The following is a 15,388-nucleotide window of genomic DNA, read 5'->3' as shown; positions in this document are numbered from 1 at the left end:
ATTTCTGAAGGTCAAATTTTACATATATACATGGTATAATCACAAGAACAGTGTTGATGGACTTTGTATCCACTTCAGATTTTATCTCTGGCACAGGTATACATTTTCCTCTCAGGACACTTTTAGCTACATCCCATAAATATTGATGTGTTTCCATTTCCAGCAAGCTGAAGATATTTTTCTAACTACCTTGGGGTTTCATCATTAACCAGTTTATCATTTACATGTATATTTTTTTAAATTTCCTAATGTTTATTTAATCCCCAAATTCCCTTCCATTGTTGAGTTCTAACTTAATTCTATAGTGTTTGGAGAACATAGTTTATATTATTTCAATCTGTTTGGGTTTATTGAGATTTGTTTCATTGTCTAATATACTGTCTACTTTGGAAAATGTTCCATATGTGCTCAGAAAGTGTGTGAATTCTGCTTTTGTTGGATGGAGCATTGAGTAGATGTTACTCACGTCAGCTGATTGGTAGAGCTGTGTAAATCTTATTGCTAAGCATTTTGAAGATAGGGTATAAAATGATCATTGTTGCTATATTTCTTTATATTATTAAACATCTGTTTTCACACTATGAAAGCAGTGAGCTCTTTTAGACACTGTCTGCTGGGAATGTCCTTTTCCATCCTTTCTTCTGAACCATCTCGCACGGGTTCTTTGAAGGGAGCATGTAGGTGGCTTGCGTGCTTTGGTCCAGTCTGTTGTGGTCCTTCCGACTGAGGTGATGAGAGAGAGCCTGAGTTTTAATGTCATTACTGGTAGGCTAGAGTTATATTTGCCATTTGTGTTTGTTATGTATCTGTCTTTTTCTTCTTATATCTCTTTATTTCGCTATTTTGTACCAAATAAATATTTCTTTGTAGCATTTTTACTCCATTAGATTCCTTAGTTCTATTCTTATTGGCTTCATTAAGGTTATAATATATGTGATAATTTGCCCCTGGGAACGTCTAACCAGTATGCACTGAATTCTGGGAAAATACAAACCCCTTCCCCTTCCCTAACTCCCTCCCATATTGTGCTAACGCATTTATATAATAACATAGAATAAACATAACTATGTAAAGGCGATATTATTTTTACATCTTTTGCAAAAGTGAAGGGAATAAAACAGAAATGGGGGAAAGAGAGAGACTCTGATAGTAAGTCACATATTTATCATTTATGGCAGTTTTCACTTCTCCCTGGAGGTTCTGATTAGCATCTGGCTTCAATCCCTTTCTGCCCAAAGGACTTTTTATATCGTCTTGTAAGACAAGGCCTCGAGTCATCACGGCTGCTAGCCCTTTATCCACTGACTTATATTTTAATCTGGGACTCTCTTTATTTAGCTTTTGTGTGAAGGATATTTTTGATTACTGTAGAATTCTTCTTTTGGCAGGTTTAGTGTTTTTTTTTAAACCAGTGCTTTTTAATATGTCTTTTTGGTTTCCATTATCTTATATGAAAAGGCAGGATTGAAGTTAATGTGCTGTCTAGATGTGTGGAATCATTTTTCTCTTGCTGCTTTGTGTGTGTGTGTGTGTGTGTGTGTGTGTGTGTGTGTGTGTGTATGTGTGTATGTGTGCGTGTATGTGTGTGTGTATGTGTGTATGTATGTGTGTATGTGTGTGTGTATGTGTGTATGTATGTGTGTATGTGTGTGTGTATATGTGTGTGTATGTGTGTGTGTGTATATGTGTATGTGTGTGTGTGTATGTGTATGTGTGTGTGTGTGTGTGTGTGTGTGTGTGTGTCTGTGTGACAACTTTGGCTGTCATGCCTCAGGAGGGTGTCCATCTTTATTTTGTTTTTCTAAGCCAGGGTCTCTCATTGGCCTGAAACTCACCAAGCAGAGTAAGCTGGTTGGCCCATGAGACTCTAGGATCCATCTCTATGGTCTCAGTACTGCGGTTACAAGCACAAGCACATACCACCTTTTTGGGCCTTTTAAAACATCTTAATATTTTTTTTTAATGTGGGTTCTAGGGTCATCATGCTTGTAAGGTATGGTGGTTTGAATGAAAATGGTCTCCCTAGGTCCATAGGGAGTGGCACTACTAGGGGGTGTGGCTTTGTTGGAGTGGGTGTGGCCTTGATGGAGGAAGTGTGTCACTGTGGAGGCGGGCTTTGAGGTCTCATATATTCTTAAGCCATGCCCAGTGTGAGAGTTTACTTCCTGTTGCCTGTGGATCCACATGTAGAACTCTCAGCTCCCTCTCCAGCACCATGTCCACCTGCATGCTGCCTTGCTTTCTGCCATGATGATAATGGACTAAACCAACTGTAAGCCATCCAATTAAATGTTTCCCTTTATAAGAGTTGCCGTGGTCATGGTGTCTCTTCACAGCAATAGAAACCCTAAGACACGAGGTATGTGCTCACTGACTAAGCTCTCCCCACTCCTCTCTTGGTAGTTTTGCTTTTTGTCTTTTGAGGCAGGGACTCTCTACTGTAGCCTTGGCTGGCCTGGAAGTAACAGAGATCCTCCTGCCTCTGCCTCTGCAGTGCTGGGATCAAAGGTGTACAACACCATTCTCAACTTCTCTAGCTGCTTCTAAGATGTTTTTCTTTGGTCTTTGTTTTCCACAGTTGAGCTATGGTGCATGTGGGTGTGGGTCCTTTTGTTTTGAGACACAAGAATATCTGTTCTTTTGTTACTTACTTTCTTTCCATTTTTTCCTTTCTGTCCTCCAAAACAGGTCATTTGTACTGATCTGTTTCCTCCCTCCCTCATTCCCTCCCCACCTCTCTGCTGTGTGTGTGTGTGTGTGTGTGTGTGATGCATGTGGAAGCAAGAGGTCAATATTGGCTATCTTCCTCAGCCATTCTCCCCTTAAATTTTTTTATAACAAATACTTCTATTGATTATTTGGGAATTTCTCATAATGCACCCTAATCATCCCTACTTCCTAGTCCTCCCAGGTCTGCTCCCCCCATTGTGGCCTCCTCCCCGCACCAAAAAAAAATTTAAAAAGTCCAATTTGAGTTGTCCATATTGACACCGGAGCATGGTCAAACTCCAAGAGGCCAGCCTCTTAAAGAAAAGTGAGTCCCCATCCTCACCCCTTCTCACCCCTCCTTAGTAGACATCTATTGTGGAGAGCTACACTTCAGCATCCTTATCACAATTTTTAAGGTCTCTTCGAGCCGGGTGGTGGTGGCGCACACCTTTAATCCCAGCACTCGGGAGGCAGAGGCAGGTGGATCTTTGTGAGTTCGAGGCCAGCTTGGGCTACAGAGTGAGTTCCAGGAAAGGTGCAAAGCTACACAGAGAAACCCTGTCTCAATGCTCCCCCCCCCCCAAAAAAAAGAGTTTCTTCAAATACTTCCTGTCAAGGTTGTTACTTTTGGGGGAGACTGGGTTGGGGGTTGTCACAGAAGCCTTCTCTGTCTCTCTTTCTCAACTGTGGGTCTGCCGTCATTGACGCCACTGCAGAAGAAGATTCCTTGTCCTTTATAGTCAGCAGGAGAACAGATCATGGACTTCCACATGGTGTTTGGTCACAGCACAGACCACAGACATCCATCTGGCCTCCGGCATCAGCTCTTTCCATGGACCTCAACATGGTCTCAGGTGGCAATACAGGTCACGGACACCAATATTGTTCTTGGCTGCAGCCCAGCCTATGGATGTCATCGCGGCTTCAAGTGGCAACACAAACCACAGACATCACATGGCTTTCAGTAATAACATGGGCCACCGACATCAGCATAGCCCCTGACTGTAGCTGGACACAGACATGGCCCCTAGCGTCAGCATGGACCACAGACATGGAAAGGTCCTTGATCAGGAGTACAGGACACGTACATCAACATGGCCTCTCAGCGTTAGCTCAGGTCTTAGACATCAGCATGATTCAGCCTCTCTCCACCACATCTGCATCACTGCATTCCTCTATCCTCCCCCACCACTCCACTGCAAATTCGTACGTCGCAGTGGCATTGAAAAACTGCATTGTGTTACTCAGTACATGTTTTTGTCCACACAGCTCTCCACGTAAATACTCGTTGCCATGAGTCATTGGTCTGGCTCAAGGCCTCTGGTCTCTGAAGCACCATAAACACCGGACCATTGCCATGACTTCTTTGAGCACAACCACGCTTCAGATTTTCATCTTCAGTATCGATGATGTGCTCCTGGATCTGGTTTGGCAGCACCGGCTCCTCCTCGAGGTCTAGCAGTTTGTAGCTGGAGTAGGTGTTGGGGTTGATGGAATCAAAGCGCTGGATCTGGGTCTGATGGCTGCCAAGTTGGTCAGGCCATCCCGCTGGGCCACAGGCTCTTCCTCCACCTTAAGTTTTGAGACAGAGTTTCTCACTGACGCTGGAGCACCTCAGTTCAGCTAGACTGACTGAAAAGTAAGCTGCAGGGGTCTGCCTTTGTCCATCTTCCCAGTGCTGAGATTACAGGCACAAGATACCATATATCTGGCTTACATCCCGTGAATACTAAGGATCAGAATTCAGGTCCTCGTGGTTCTACAGCAGGTATTTTACTGACTCAGCTCTCCCCACATCCCATTTTTATTTTATTTTATTCTTGCATTTCTTTTCAAGGATATCTTCCTAAGGGCCAGTCCTGGGTCTGTATTTTAATAGTCAATGGTTGTCAGAGTTCTATTGAGACACTTTAAGTAAGTAGGGCTGCCATCCACTGCTGACATCTATTAGTGGGTAGGAGAATAGACTTGAAATGCAGGGCACTTTACAGTCTACTCCAACATTCCCTCTCTGCTAAGCCCTTTCGGTTTGCCCACATGTGTGTGCAGCCTGGGAAGCCAGCCAGACTTTTGTGTTTTGGCTTATGCCATCATCTGGTCTCTGTTGCTTGTATGTGTTGCCCCAGCCAGAAATATGCTTGCCCTAACCTTGACCAGAGTCTTAGACTAATAGAGCTGTTCACCTCCATGTACAACTACCGCCAAAGGCAGCCTTTTGTGTGTGCTGTTGTGCTTGTGTGTGCCTCTCTCTGTGACCCAGGAAAGTCCTCTGACTTCAGCAGTACAACTGCCTGTCCTCACAGCCTGCCACACTCTGTCAGACCCTGTACCCCCGCTGAACAAGGAGGTTGGGCTTAGAAGCAGCCCGGGCTAAGGTACCACTGAGGTACTGCCCTTTGCCTGTTCTTACCCAGCATCCAATAGTTGGATTTGTCCATTTGCTTCTGTGACAAGGTAATCCAGGCTGGCCTTGAACTTTCATGTCCACACCCTCTCTAGACCTAAGATTACAGGCATGCTCCAGTACATCAGGCTAGTCCATAATTTCAAATTCAGGCTATAGTTTTAAGCCCGGATCCTGATCATTAGCATATATGTTGGTTCTCTTCTCTACTAAATTCTATGTAGCTACCATGTTGATTTGTAAGTATTACTGCATTTAGTACTCAGGACAATACACTTTTCACTTTCCTTATTCTAGCTCTGGGCTTGAGGACAGCCTCGGGTGTAAGAGGTCTAGGGGTGACACAGAGGAGAGAAATTGGGTCCAGGGCAAATTAGGTAAAGCTAAACAATAGGTCAGTGAGTCTGCTTGAACCTGAGCTTGGGTGTTCTGCTTCCCAGATGATGGCCTGGGTATACCACCGCCCTGATTTCTTCTGGGGGAGAACTGGGGTAAGAGTACTGCTCTCCTCTCCATCCCTGCCCTGTCCCTGCCCCAACACAGCGCCAGCCCAGCTCCAGCCCAACCCAGCCCAGCCCCAGCACGTTTACTAGGTCCCTGGAACTCCCTGCCCCTAGAGGGCGCTGCTGTCATCACAAAGGGATCACAGGTTGCCTAGAAAAGGGATTTAAAGTTTGGTTTAGGGCAGCTGTACACATTCTTTTGTTCTAATTATAGAAGGATTAATCTGCCTTTAATAGATAACTATTAATAATTCATATAATTATCTTTAATAATAAATTTCTGTTTAAAAATGGCCATTTCTTATTGCTTTTCCCAGTTCTGGGGTTTGGTTAAAGCGTTAGCCGATCATTAAAGTTTCCATGAATGGAGAGTTAATCAGGCAAGTTTTTAGAGAAATAAGGATCAGTTTCCAAAGGAAGAAGATGTCAAAGAATTGGTAACGTTCAAATAAATAGATACATGTGCATGAGAGTTACAAGAAGAATAAAAACATTTTTAAAGGTTTCGAAATCCTCCTGCTTCAGCCACATGTGATTTCAGATCCTCTAGGGCCAGATCTCTTGGTTCTGCTGTGGCTTACCTTTGTTGTTTTTGTTTAACTACACATGTTCAGCTCAAAATGGAGAGTGTGGTGGACTCCTTCCCTTCTGGCCTGTACTCTCGGTCAAGGGGATTGAGATCTGCTGGCTTCCCGGCCCTTTGGCTGTTGGTTAGTTTGGTCAACAGAAAACACTAGCAAGAAAACGGGAGATTTGACAGATTTAACTCTGGTTTAGCAGTGACCATGTTCTTCTGTTTAACACGCAGCTCCTATGGGTGACTTTCTGCTGAGGCTACAGGCTTCCCAGGGTCCTGAACAGGACACCTTCCCTGTGTGCCCTCAGGCCTAAGAATGGAACCCACTTTCCCATCTTGATAGGCCAAAGCAAGGTTAGTAGACTCTGCTGTTCTTGTTAACCCATGATCTTTCTGTGCAAGCACACTCTAGATCAGTGGTTCTCAACCCGTGGGTCAAGACCCCTCGGAGGGTTGAGCAACCCTTTCACAGTGGTCACGGAAGACCATCTGCATATCAGATATTTACTTTATGACTCGTAACAGTAGCAAAATCACAGTTACGAAGTAGCAACAAAAATAATGTTATGGTTGGGTCACCAGGACATAAGGAACTGTGTTAAAGGGTCGCAGTGTTAGGAAGGCTGAGAACCCCTGATCTAGAGGAATGTTCATTTCTTTGATGCCTTTGGAGTGCTGGGACTTCATGGAACTCTGATGCAGAGGGCTGGCTTTGATTAGGAGTCGAGTGCTGTAGTGTTCACAGTGTCAATTTGACACTTAGAAGACAAGCTCTGGGCCAGCCTGTGAGGAACTATCTAGATGGAATTAATTGAAGTTGAAAGACCCATCTTAACTGTGGTCAGCACCATCCCATGGTCTGGGACCCTGGACTAAAAGTAAAGGAAAAAGTAGGCTGAACACCAGTGTTTATCTGTAGTCGGACTTTTTCTGTCCTGCCAGTCAGCTCCCAAATCACCACATGGAAACTTACTATTAATTATGAAAGCTCAGCCTATAGCTTAGGCTTATTTCTAACTAGCTCTTATAACTTAAATTAACCCATTTCAATTCACCTATGTGTTGCCACAGGACTCGTGGCTTTACCTCTCCTCCTGCATGTCTGTTCTCTCTTGTCTACTGGCGATTCAACCTTCTTCTTCCCAGCATCCTCTGTGCCTGGAAATCCTGTCTAGCTATTGGCTAGATTAAACCGATCACAGTGACATATCTTTACACAGTGTAATCAAATAGCTTGCAACAATGATCAGTCTCTGCTTCCTGACTGTGCACAGGGTGTGGCCAGGGCTTCAAGTTGCTGTCACTATAATTTTCCTCCTGTAATTGACCGTCCTCTGGAACTATGAGCCAGAAGCAACGTTTTCTTCCTTAAGCTGCTTTTGGTAGGTATTTTGTTGTAGCAAGAAGAAAAGTAGCTAATACAGGGGCCAAATAAGGAGTTCTAAGACTTTTGAGGTAGGGCTGGCTTGGGTATTACTTTGCTATATGACCTTTCCACCCTCTGGATTTCAAGAGCTTCATCTGTATAAAGAAGCACCTGAATAAAATCAGAGGCCTTTGTGCATCTTTTTTTCCTATGTGCCTTGAAAGGAAATATGAAAAATCTCCATAATGACACACTTTTAAAAATATATTGTTCTCTGAGTTTGAGGCCAACCTGGTCTACAGAATGAGTTCCAGGACAGTCAGGGCTACACAGAGAAGCCCTGTCTTGGGGGGAAAAAGTCCCAGAAAAAAACCCAACAACAACAAAAAAGTATTGTTATTTTAAATAGTTATAAAGCATGCAGTTTGTTATTATTAATATTTAAATATAAAATGTTTACATCATTGTTTTCAAATATATCTAATGCAATTTCAATATCCTAGTGATTTTTGGATGCAATATCATTTGTTTAAAAAATAGATGCTGATGCCGGGCGGTGGTGGTGCACGCCTTTAATCCCAGCACTCGGGAGGCAGAGCCAGGCGGATCTCTGTGAGTTCGAGGCCAGCCTGGGCTACAGAGTGAGTTCCAGGAAAGGCGCAAAGCTACACAGAGAAACCCTGTCTCAAAAAAACCAAAAAAAAAAAAAAATAGATGCTGACAACCAGTTAAGCCAACCAGGTTCCTTTACTCTCAGGGGATGGCTTTGCAGTGAATTCGAACACCCCCCTCCTTGGTAGCCTATTTCCTATATGGACTGACCTAAGGTAACTTGGAGACAATGTTTTGGCATATATTCATGTCTTTGATCTCCGTATTGTCCACAGTATAGGCTCCTGACAGGTTGGCAGGGTGCCTTTGTGAAACTTCAGAACACAACAGGTCATCATGTACATTCACCCTAAGCTGCAGAATGGCATGTGATTGAGGTCCTGCATAGAGCCAAACTCAAGTTGCCCGGCTACCAGAAGATCCATATCTCAAAGAAATGGGACTTCTCTAATGCAGATGAATTTGAAGGTATGGTAGCCGAGAAGTAGCTTATCCATGATAGATGTGATCAACTATATCCCCAACTGTGGTCCCCTAGAGCACCACACCTTAGGGCTTCTACTGGGCTGTCCTACACCCCATCAAATCATGTTTAGTAATAAATCTCACATCCAGTCTGAGGAAAAGTAAACAAAAATATATGGCTCCTTTTTCATGGCACCTCCTGGACAGTTGGCTGTGTTAAGATGAAGCTGAATATCTCCTTCCCAGACAAGAAACTCAATGGAGTGGATGACGGACTCAAGCTTTGTATGTTTAATGAGAAGCAAATGGCCACAGAAGTAGCTGCTGATGCTCTGGACAAAGAATGGAAGGGTTGTGTGGTCCAAATCAGTGGTGGGAATGACAAGAAAGTTTTTCCATGAAGCAAGGTGTCTTGACTCACAGCAGAGTAGACCTGCTGTTGAATAAGGGGCATTCTTGTTAGAGACCAAGGAGAGCTGGAGAGAGGAAGCACATGTCTGTTCCAGATGCATTTTGGATGCTGGGTCTGAGTGATTTCAACTTGGTTTTTGTAAAAAAAGAGAAAAAAGAAAAGGAAAGAAAGAAAGAAAGAAAGAAAGAAAGAAAGAAAGAAAGAAAGAAAGAAAGAAAGAAAGAAAGAAAGAAAAGGAGAGGCGGGGGGATATTCCTGGACTGACAGATACTATTCTGCCTCAGTGGCTGGGGTCCAAAAGAGCTACCAGAATCCTAAAACTTTCACTCTCTCTAAAGAAGACTATGTCTGCCAGTGTGTTTTCAGATAGCCATTAAACAAAGAAAGTCAGAGGTCCAGGATCAAAGCACCCAAGATTCAATGTCTTGTTACTCCATGTGTAACATAAACACAGACAATTTGCTCTAAAGAAACAACACATTAATGAAAATAAGGAGGAGATATGCTAAACTTTTGGCCAAGGGAATGAAGGAAGCCAAAGAAAACCACTAGGATCATCTTGGCATCACAGCTAAATGAATACTGTGTTTATAGATGGAAATTCAAAAGTTTTATGTTTTCTGGAGTCATAAGGCTTTCATTCATATATATATGAATAAATATATGTAATTGAGTCATTAATGAGATTGGGGACATTGTGAGTCAAAATCTGGATAATTTTGTTAAACAGGAAAAAATGAAATGAAAAGAAGTTCATGTCTCAACGAAAAGGATGGAGAATGGTGTCTCCATTAAAGGCATCTCTGCTCCCCAAAACATTTGGAACCAGATATCCCCCTGCCACAAACTCAGGTGATGCCCCCACAGTAAGAGTAGAAGGCTGGGGAGATGGCTCAGTGAAAAAAGTGCTTGCTGCACAAGCTTAAGGACCTGAGTTCGGATCCCTAGCACTCATGTACAAAGTCGGGCACAGAAGTGCACACTTGTAATCCCAGCATTGGAGGGAGACGGTGGTAAGAGGGTTCCTAGAGCGTGCTGACCAGTCAGGCTAGCCAATCAACGAGCTCCAGGTTCAAGGGGAGACTGTCTCAAAGAACAAAGGAGAGAAAAATCAAGTCATACATTCAGCATCAATCTCTGACTTTTATAGGCACCCGTGTACATGTGCGTGCATGCCCATACATGTGTCCCTGCCCTTCCCCCTGAACACGTGAAATAACCGTAGTGCATAATCAATGGAGAAGGGTGTTGAAGAAGATGAGACAAGAAAATAATCCAGGTTCCTTTCTTTCCCCGGGAGCTCCAAGCATTTCAGTTTCAGAGACTCCAGACAGATCTCTTCAATACCCCTGCTGGCCAATCCCCTTGGAAATTGTATCCCCCAGAGACTATGGATGCCTTGACTTGAGAGCAGCTGAGCTTGCTGATTTCTGAAGGAAGGGCACTCATGCATGGGTGGCTTCTTGGAGCCACACCTGAGAGGGCCAATGCTGCAGTCAGACACATAGTTGTGTGGCGTGGGCAGTTTCCGTCACTGAAGTGGGCCGCCTCATTTCCGTGATCCGCAAAATGAAGATGCCCACTGCCTCACTTCGGGCTCTCCAACTCCTTTTGTGTGTGTGTGTGTGTGTGTGTGTGTGTGTGTGTGTGTGTGTGTGTGTGTGCTGGCCAGAGGCCAACCTCAACGGTGCTTTTCCTTGGGTGCTGTCCACTTGTTTTTTTGAGACAGGGCCTCTCACTGGCCTGGAACTTGCCAAATAGACAAGGCTGGTTACCTAGCTAGATCCAGGGATCCAACTGTTTTCACCCTCTCAGACCTGAGATCACAAGGGCATGCCTCCAGCCTGGCATCTTTACCTGGGGACTGGGGACTGAACTCAGGTCCTCATGCTTGCAAGGCAAGGTTTTACCAACCAAACCAAACCAAACCAAACTACCTCCCCTGCCCCTCCTGGGGATTCTTTCAGGGTTGATTGAGATAACAAATATAAAGAGCCAGTACATGACAAACACTTGAAGAAGAGTTCGAGAATTCTGGGGATTTCTCCCAACCAATGCACTCTGGGAAGAGAGCCAAGATCCTCCTTGCCTCCAGTCACCACCAAGCAGCCTGTTTCCCTCCATCAGTGCCCCGAGTGAAGGCGATGCTGTCACTGAGACTGTCTTGGCATCCCTGTGACAGAAAGCAGAGCGCTCGTTGGCTCACTTTCGTGTGTTTAGTTTTTGTTTGGGGTAAGTTTTTCCAGCTACTGAGGCTTTTTTGATTTAAAGCGAAATGTTTACACCAGTCAATATTTACCCACAGGTCCTGACCTTTCTTTCTTCAGGAGGGTTGACCATTTCTGGTATCTCCCACCAGAAACAACAGCCATGGATCTGGACGTTTGGAGAGTGGTTTTGGCAGGCTTCCTGGGGTTCCCCCATTTCTCAGGGAGAGGATTATAATCAGCCTGTGTGCAGGGTGTGTGAGCCCAGAAAATGACAGTTGCTGCTTTCCAGGAACAGAAAGAAAATAGATACTCACTTGTGCCCTCCTCGAAGCGCTGGGGTTGCCTGGGGGCCAACTTTGAATCAGGCGATCCAATATTTGAGCTTACAGGAGAAACAAAACGAGACATTGATATGCTAAGAAGTCACTAACTGAGTCAATGTAGCTACTGCCTGCTCCGATGTCGCTGCTATGCTAACTTTATTGCTGGCACAGTGGTTGGCAGTGACTGCCACCTTGACTCCAGATGGGGACCTCACTGACTGAGCTCTGCACTCTGTTTCCTGCAGGTGCAACGAAAGCTCTGTTTTCTTTCTCTAAAGAACCACTTGTGCACATTTTCCTGCACACACACACACACACACACACACACACACACACACACACACACACCCCTTCTTCACTGCCCTTCAGAGCTCAACTGAAATGTATGGGTCCTTGGTGGTGCTTTGTCTAAACGACTTTTTTACTTGAAACTTAATTTTGTTCTGAGGCAGGCCTGGGAGCTTGGTCTGGAAGGTGCTTGTCGTGCTGGTGTGAGGATCTTAGTTCAATGCCCATCACCACCCGTGTAAAAAGCTGAATGTGGTGGGTGGCATGTGCATGGAATTCTAGTGCTGGGGAGACAGTGACAGGTGGGTCTCTAGGGCTTGCCAGCCAGTCAGCCTAGCTAGTCAGGAAGCCAGTGAGAGACCCTGTCCCAGTGGGAGAACCTGCTTCCAAAAAAACAAGGAAGATGGTGCTTAGACATACAGATACATCTCTCTCTCTCTCTCTCTCTCTCTCTCTCTCTCTCTCTCTCTCTCTCTCTCTTTCGTTAAGAAGGATGAAAAGTCATAGGTTGTGTGTATTTATGGCCCAATTTCTTATCCCTCTCTGTGTCCGTTCTTTGAACCATACAATCATAATACCCTCCCAACTGGACTCAGGTCCTACCATATGACTATATGACTTGCTTTGGCCAATGGAATGCTAGCAAAGGTGAATCTACACAGAAGTTTGCTGAGTGCATGCACACTGAGATCATGTGCTTCTGCCCCTCTGCCATTGTCTGGGCTAGCCTGCTAGAAGGTATGAGGCGTGTGGTTCAGAACCAAGTATCCCAGTATGTCCTAGCCAACACAGGTCAGCTAAGAGTCACTTAAATCTAGACATGTGGCCAAGCTCAGCCAAGACCAGAACCTTCAACTGACCTGCAGACTGATGAGGAGAATCTGTGTTTCTTATCTGAAGTCATGGTGTTTGGGGGATGTTTGTTAAACTGCATTGCTAGGTAGTAGACAGTGTGTATAGAATAAGGTTGTAGGAACAGCCCTGCTCTCTGGGAACAGAATCCTGGGAACACTGAGCCCACATATAACCCTTCCCGAGGGCTCTGGAAATGGTGAGAATTGGAAAAAGGAAGAAGTCTTAAAAGTAACATTCAAATACTTCTACCATGAGGTAAGGGATCTACATCAGTGAGATCCAGCATCGACAAAGATGCATATAGGAAGGAGTTCAAGCCCTAGGATGCAGCATCTGGGTCCAAAGCCCAGATCTATGCATGTGCTTCATGTCCTTGAGCAAGATAGTTTAAGCTCCTGGTCCTGTGTCCCTTACTTGTGAAACAGGAAAGCAATAAACAGCACCTACCTCATAAAGCTCTGAGAAAGAGCAATAGGTTTTTTAAACCTTAAAAAATTTAAATTGACAAATAAAATGTGTATTTTTTAGTGTACAACAAAATGTTTTAAAATATGTATTCATTATGAAATGAATGCTAAGCCAAACTAATTAGCATACACATTACCTCACATGCTTTATTTTTCCTGGCGAGAACACTTAAAATCTACTCTCTTAGTAATTTTCAAGTACACAATACGTTGTCGTTAACGATACTCCCCGGGTTGTACAACACAGCTCTTGATCTTCAGTCTCCTGCCGGTTTGAAATCTGTGTCATTTTGCCATCATCTCTGTTTACATCATCCTCAGCCCACGAGGATGCTCTCTACCCTTTCCTGAGCTTCCCGCCTCTCAGATTCTATATAATAGGTGAGATCATGGAACATTGGTCTTTCTCTGCCCAGCTCATTTCCCTTAGCACAATGTCCTATAGGTTATCTATATTATCACAGATGGCAGGGTGTCCATTTTTTTTTAACTTATAATCTGTTATGGATGAACACCATGTTTTCTTTATCCATTTATCCCTTAATAGACAGTTAGATCAATTGCACATCTTGGCTCTTCTGTATAGTGTTGCAATCAACGTATAAATGCAGATGACTCTGACATTTTGCTCTTACTTCTGTAGGCTATATACCAAGCAGCGGAATTGCTGGATCCCATGGTCTGTTTCTAGTTACTTGGGAAACCGCCATACTGATTTCACAATGGCTATATATTTACATTCCTATTAACAGATTCTGGGGGTCCCTTCCTCACCACTTCCTTGTCAGTACTTGTTATTTTCCAGTTTGGGGAAATAGTCATTGTATCAGGGGTGAAGTGGTATCTCACTGTGGCTTTGAATGGCATTGCCCTGGTGATTAGTGTTGCCAAACACCTTGTCCTATACCTCTTGGCCATTTGCATATTTTCTCTAGAAAAAAATGTCTATTCAGGTCCTTTGTCCGTGGTTTAATGGGGTTCTTTGTTTTCTTGCTATCAACCTACTTGAGTTTGTTTATTTGGGGCACTACTCTCTTATATTCTGGCTTATAAATAACTTCTTCTATTCTGTAGATTGTCTCGTCCCCTAGTGGCTTGTTTTCTTTGCTGTGCAGAAGCTTTATTGTTGAAGTTGTCCCTCGTGTGTGGCTGTCTGTCTTACATGCACTTTTGCAGCAATGCCCAGACCACTGTCATGGAACTTAGGTTCTGTGTTTTCTACTAGCTAATTGACAGTTTTAATGTCTACACGTAAGGGTTTAGTTCATTTTCAGTTGATTTTTGTGCGTGTTTTGAGATAAAGGTCTAGCTTCATTCTTCTGTATGTGGATACTCAATTTTCCCAACACTATTTATAGAAGAAACTATCCTTTGCCCCCTGTGTGTTCTTGACATTTTAGCAAAAACCAATTGATCTTAATGCACTTTGAATTGCCCATTGTGAGGCCTGGGTTAGTATTTGTTAAATAAATATAGTGTGACCTCATTTATGCTCAAAGCTTGGTAACCTCTGGGGGCATCTGGGCCATGCTTGTCTTTGGTAGGGTGGGTACACTTGCATCATGGGAAGGCTGGTTTTCATTCATATAGGTAGCCATTAACTCTAAAGAACTAAATGCATACTCAAAAATGGTGAGGGAAATCATATTTCTTTGAAAATGTACTCCATCGTACAAATATGCTGCTCTCACGTACTTCTTGCAAGGCTGGGAGCAGTCCTGAATGTGGGGTTTCAGGAAGGGCAGGAAGAATGATGCTATCTGATTTCCAGAAAAAATTCCATTCCAAGTTATTGAAATCCGAGTTTAGGCACCTAGAAAGGAAGTCCTCCACTTCTTGAAAACCTGCAGTGAGAATATCTCTGCAGACACTTTAAAGCTGGGCTTTTGCTGCACTGTCTTTTAAAGTAACATATGTGGGTCAATGGCTTTTAGTTCTGCTGTGGTAGGGAAGGCAAACAATGGAGAGGCATACGAGTGTGTGAGCGTGTGTGTATGTGTATGAACAAGTGTGCATGTGAGTGTGTGTGTGTACCCACATGCATGTATGTACAAGGCGTCTGTCCTTTCCTGTCTCAGAGTTGATAAGGTATGGGCAAGAGCTTATCCTCATCGCCCCGCTGACTCCTCTGACTTCCTCTGACTAGTATTTCCTCCTCCTCCCCTCCTCTCCTCCACAGGACTCCTGGGCCATTATC

The 15,388-nt window shown here is 44.0% G+C and overlaps 2 pseudogenes; both read left to right on the top strand.

Annotated features, from left to right (window-relative positions):
• The first annotated feature begins 8,276 nt into the window (after positions 1-8,276).
• Positions 8,277-8,403, top strand: LOC128098054 (uncharacterized; annotated as a pseudogene).
• A 454-nt stretch (positions 8,404-8,857) lies between these two features.
• Positions 8,858-9,557, top strand: LOC128097017 (40S ribosomal protein S6-like; annotated as a pseudogene).
• Positions 9,558-15,388: the final 5,831 nt, after the last annotated feature.

This window comes from Peromyscus californicus, unplaced genomic scaffold (genome assembly GCF_007827085.1).
Source record: "Peromyscus californicus insignis strain IS unplaced genomic scaffold, ASM782708v3 Scaffold_5__1_contigs__length_169319896, whole genome shotgun sequence".
NCBI lineage: Eukaryota > Metazoa > Chordata > Mammalia > Rodentia > Cricetidae > Peromyscus > Peromyscus californicus.
This window is presented reverse-complemented; position numbering and strand designations above follow the sequence as displayed.